A 6,282-nucleotide genomic window follows, 5' to 3' on the forward strand; every position below is an offset into this window, starting at 1 on the left:
GACAATTTAGCTGGGACATCTGCTCACTGGTAAGGCTAGGTAAGGTGATGGACTGCAAAAAACCCTCTCTGCATGGAATCCTTTCAATCTGCACAATACAACACTTTATAATATTTATGTAATTGGGCAGCAATTTCTTCTAGAGATGTGTATCGTGTGATCGATCGTCTTAACGATCGATTTCGGCTGGGGGGGGAGGGAATCGGATCATCGCGGTTTTGTTTTTTAAAATATCGTGTAAATCGTAAATCGGGGGAGGGCGGGAAAACCGGCACACTAAAACAAAAGTCCAGCGGGGGTCCGGGAACGACCTCCTGCACTCGAATCGTGTTGCCGTAATGAAAAATGGCGCCGGCCATATGGCCGGCGCCATTTTTTGCCATACGGCAAAATGGCACCGGCCGTACGGCAACACGATTCGAGTGCAGGAGGTCGTTCCCGGACCCCCGCTGGACTTTTGGCAAGTCTTGTGGGGGTCAGGAGGCCCCCCCAAGCTGGCCAAAAGTCCCTGGGGGTCCAGCGGGGGTCCGGGAGCGATCTCCTACGCTCGTGACGTCGGGGGACAGGAAGCAAAATGGCACCGGCGCCATTTCTATCAACGCACCCGTGGCCCGAGAGTGGAAGATCACAACGGGACCCCCCCCCCACTGGACCCCAGGTAATTTAAGACATTTTGGGGGGGTTCGGGAGGGTGGGGGATTTATTTTAAAGGGTCGGGGTGGGTTTTAGGGATGTTTTAATGTGCCGGTTTTCCCACCCTCCCCCTTCCCCTCCCCCCGATTTACGATTTTTGACGATAAATCGGGGGAATTCCTATTAAATATCGCTTCTAACGATTTTTGACGATTTAAAATATATCGGACGATATTTTAAATCGTCAAAAAACGATTCACATCCCTAATTTCTTCTGCCTTGGTAACCTGGTTGCCTGATGTGTCAGTAAGTTGTGTGATGTATGTGGCTTTCCGCTCTCCCCTGATAAGGTTTGACAGCATCCTTCCCACTTACTGCCATACAGATATAGCTGGTGTTTTAGAGAAAACAGAGACGAGGTCGCCCGTTTATGTAGCACCTCATTAAGTTCGGACCGGATTAAGTTAAAATCAGTTTGTGCAATCCCAGAAGCAGACTTTAAAAGGGCGCTTTTGGCTTGGCTAAGTTTCGCCGTCAGTGCTAATATTTGTCTGTCCATGTCTTTCTTACGGCGGATAGAATATTCAATAATATTGCTCCGTAATACCGCTTTAGCGGTTTCCCAAAATAAAATTGGAGTATTTTGGTGGATCTCATTAAATCTCATTATTAAAAATACCTTCCATTTTTCAGACAGAAATTCCAGGAATTTATTATCTTGAACCAACCAAACCGGCATTTTCCACGCCGCTGGGTCTCTATACTCCCCCCCCCCCCCTTACACATTACACAGGACACTGGGCTATGGTCTAAGATTACCAAAGGTTCAATGCCAGAGCTCTGGAGTTGTGGAAAAAGGGATTCAGAAATCAGAATGTAATCTAGTCTAGACCAAGTGTCTGATGCCCCCACCTGATGCATAAAGTCCTTGGCTCCCGGATTTAATATCTGCCAAGAATCTAGTAACTGTAAGGAGTTGCATAAAAAACAAATGCCTCTATTGGGGCCTAGTGGTCTCCCTTGGGTGTTGGATGATCGATCCAAAGTGGGATCAGCTACCCAGTTAAAGTCGCCTCCCATTACGCTTGGTGCACGAGGCAGGGACATAAATTTGGACACAATGTCAGAGAAAAGAAGATGATCATATTGATTTGAACCATAAACCATTGCTAGGTTAACAGCTTTACCAAATTTGAGTCCCTCTACAATGACATACCTTCCGTTAGGATCCGCTAAGGTCCTTGTTTGTTGGAATGAGACAGATTTGTGAATCAGAACAGCTACACCTCTACTGTGGGACGTCCCTTGGGCTGTAAAGATCTGATTAAATCCTTTCTTTTTGAGTTTTAAATGGGCATTGACTTTCATATGCGTCTCCTGCATAAATATGACCGTGCCTTTTAACCTGTGAATGTTGCACAAGACTTTTTCCCTCTTTACTGGAGTTCCCAAGCTGCTACATTCCATGAAATATATTTCACCCCTTCAGACATCCCTATTAGTTTTAAGGAGAGTATACCTGGCACCTACTGAATATGAAAGGCTGCACATCCTTTCCGGGCCTTCCATTCGCAGCTGCTCCTTAAGATCAATATAAGCACTGCAATGTATCCCTAGCCAATTTACCTTTGGACGGTTTCTTGGGAATCTAAGTGTTTTTGTTATAAATTGCTTGCCCCTTTTTTGTGTAACTTCTGCTCGTTGTTTCACTCCCCCTCCCCTCCCCCCACCTCTTCCCTCGCCCCCCTTTAATAACTATAGAAACAAGGGTGTCATACCCTCCTTTGGAGAATCCACTGGGAGCGTGCGGGTGCCTCTCCCCCGGTCAGTAATAACAAACAGCATCAACCCCCACCTCAAGGGAGATATTGTCTCGGGGGGCCCCAGGTTTAAGAACATAAGAACATAAGAAATTGCCATGCTGGGTCGACCAAGGATCCATCAAGCCCAGCATCCTGTTTCCAACAGAGGCTAAACCAGGCCACAAGAACCTGGCAATTACCCAAACACTAAGAAGATCCTATGCTACTGATGCAATTAATAGCAGTGGCTATTCCCTAAGTAAACTTGATTAATAGCCGTTAATGGACTTCTCCTTCAAGAACTTATCCAAACCTTTTTTGAACCCAGCTACACTAACTGCACTAACCAGATCCTCTGGCAACAAATTCCAGAGCTTTATTGTGTGTTGAATGAAAAAGAATTTTCTCTGATTAGTCTTAAATGTGCTACTTTCTAACTTCATGGAATGCCCCCTAGTCCTTCTATTATTCGAAAGTGTAAATAACCGATTCACATCTACTCATTCAAGACCTCTCATGATCTTAAAGACCTCTATCATATCCCCCCTCAACGGTCTCTTCTCCAAGCTGAACAGCCCTAACCTCTTTAGTCTTTCCTCATAGGGGAGCTGTTCCATCCCCTTCATCATTTTGGTTGCCCTTCTCTGTACCTTCTCCATCGCAACTATATATTTTTTGAGATATGGTGGCCAGAATTGTACAGAGAATTCAAGGTGCAGTCTCACTATGGAGCAATATGGAGGCATTATGACATTTTCCGTTTTATTAACCATTTCCTTCCTTTTAATTCCTAATATTCTGTTTGCTTTTTTGACTGCTACAGCACACTGAGCGACGATTTTAAAGTATTATCCACTATGATGCCTAGATCTTTTTCCTGGGTGGTAGCTCCTAATATGGAACCTAACATCGTGTAACTACAGCAAAGGTTATTTTTCCCTATAATGCAACACCTTGCACTTGTCCACATTAAATTTCATCTGCCATTTGGATGCCCAATCTTCCAGTCTTACAAGGTCCTCCTGTAATGTATCACAATCCGCTTGTGATTTAACTACGCTGAATAATTTTGTATCATTCGCAAATTTGATAACCTCATTCATCGTATTCCTTTCCAGATCATTTATATATATATTGAAAAGCACTGGTCCAAGTACAGATCCCTGAGGCAGTCCACTGTTTACCCTTTTCCACTGAGAAAATTGACCATTTAATCCTACTCTTTGTTTCCTGTCTTTTAACCAGTTTGTAATCCATGAAAGGACATCGCCTCCTAGCCCAATACTTTTTAGTTTCCTTAGAAGCCTCTCATAAGGGACATTGTCAAACGCCTTCTGAAAATCCAAATACACTACATCTATTGGTTCACCTTTATCCACATGTTTATTAATCCCTTCAAATAAATGAAGTAGATTTGTTAGGCAAGACTTTCCTTGGGTAAATCCATGTTGATTGTGTTCCATTAAACCATGTCTTTCTATATGCTCTACAATTTTGATCTTGAGAATAGTTTCCACTATTTTTCCCGGCACTGAAGTCAGGCTCACTGGTCTATAGTTACCCTGATCGCCCCTGGAGCCTTTTTTAAATATTGGGGTTACATTGACCACCCTCCAGTCTTCAAGTACAATGGATGATTTTAATGATAGGTTACAAATTTTAAGAAATAGATCAGAAATTTCATTTTTAAGTTCCTTCAGTACCCTAGGATGCATACCATCTAGTCCAGGTGATTTGCTACTCTTTATTTTGTCAATCTGGCCTATTACATCTTCCAGGTTCACAGTGATTTTGTTCTGTTCGTCTGACTCATCACCCCTGAAAACCATCTCCGGAACTGGTATCTTCCCAACATCCTCATTAGTAAACATGGAAGCAAAGAATGAATTTAGTCTTTCTGCTATGGCCTTATCTTCCCTAAGAGCCCCTTTAACCCCTCGGTCATCTAATGGTCCAACCGACTCCCTCACAGGTTTCTTGCTTCGGATATATTTTAAAAAGTTTTTATTTTGAGTTTTTGCCTCTATGGCCAACTTCGTTTCAAATTCTCTCTTTGCCTGTCTTATCAACATTTTACACTTAACTTGACAATGCTTATGTTGTATCCTATTTTCTTCAGATGGATCCTTCTTCCAATTTTTTTAGGATTTTTTTTTTTTACTAAAATAGCCTCTTTCACCTCACCGTTTAACCATGACTGTAATCGTTTTGCCTTCCTCCCACCTTTCTTAATGTGTGGAATACATATCGACTGCGCCTCTAGCTTTGTATTTTTAAACAATGTCCATGCCTGTTGAACACTTTTAACCTTTGCAGCTGCACCTTTCAGTTTGTTCCTATTTTCCTCATTTTATTAAAGTTTCCCTTTTGAAAGTTTAGTGTTAGAGCTGCAGATTTACCTATTGTCCCCCTTCCAGTTATTAGTTTAAATTTGATCATGTTATGATCACTGTTGCCAAGTGGCCCCACCACCATTACCTCTCTCACCAAATCCTGCATGCCAATAAGAATTAAATCTAAAATAGCTCCCTCTCTCATTGGTTCCTGAACCAATTGCTCCATGAAGCAGTCATTTATTACCTCCAGGAACATTATGTCTCTAGCATGTCCTGATGTTACATTTACCCAGTCAATATTGGGGTAATTGAAATCTCCCATTATTATTGCACTGCCAAATTGGTTAGCTTCCCTGATTTCTCTTAGCATTTCATCATCTGTCTGACCATTTTGTCCAGGTGGATGGTAGTATACTCCTATCACTATACTTTTACCCAACACGTGTGGGATTTCTACCCATATAGATTCTACTGAGCATTTAGTCTCTTGTATGATCTTTATCCTGTTGGACTCTATACCCTCCCGGACATAAAGTGCTACACCCCCACCAAGTTGATCCTCCCTATCATTGCGATATAATTTGTACTCTGATATAGCACTGTCCCATTGGTTATCCTCCTTCTACCAAGTCTCTGTGATGCCAATTATGTCAATCTCACCATTTGCTGCTATACACTCTAACTCTCCAATGATCCATTCAATCTGACCAGCAAGATGTTCAGGATTGTAATTGCTGCTTCATGCTAGCTACTTTGTTCAAAGTTATACATGCCACTCGTTTGGGTAATTTCCATTCAGAAAAGTTACCAAATGCTACCCCAGTGCTTCATTTCTATCCACTAGAGATCTTTTGTGTTTATTCCACACTCTTTTGAATTCCATTACCATTTTTGTTTTCCTCTAGGAGGGTATTCCACCACCCTTTTTGTGAAAAAATATTTCCAGATGATCTTCAGTCTGCTGTCCTGGAGTTTTATGACATGACTCCTAATTCTACAACTTCCTATCCACTGGAAAAGGTTTGTCTATTGTGCATTCTAATACCTTTTAGATATTTGAAAGTCTGTATCATATCTCCCTCATCTCTCCTCTAGGGCAGTGCTACTCAACCCAGTCCTCGGGGCATACCTAGCCAGTCAGGTTTTCAGGATATCCATAATGAATATGGCAAGAGACAGAAACTTTTTTTTAGATCCTGCACCATTCTGGTTGCTTGTCTCCAGACCGCTTCTATCTTCTTCCCTATCATTTTTTAGATACAACCTCCAGAACTGAACACAGTACTGCAGATGTGACCTCACCTGTACAGTGGCATTATCATCTCCTTTTTCTTGTTAGTTACAGTTATGCCTCTCTCTATGCAGCTTAATATCTTTCTGGCCCTAGTCACTGCCTTGTCACTCAAAAAAGTGTCGGGATTTTAACTCAAGAAAAGCGTTGTCATATTTATGTTGTTCTATCCAGAATTAACTTTTTATGATAAATACTTTTAAGAAAAGAACTTCATTGA

This window comes from Rhinatrema bivittatum, chromosome 2 (genome assembly GCF_901001135.1).
Source record: "Rhinatrema bivittatum chromosome 2, aRhiBiv1.1, whole genome shotgun sequence".
NCBI lineage: Eukaryota > Metazoa > Chordata > Amphibia > Gymnophiona > Rhinatrematidae > Rhinatrema > Rhinatrema bivittatum.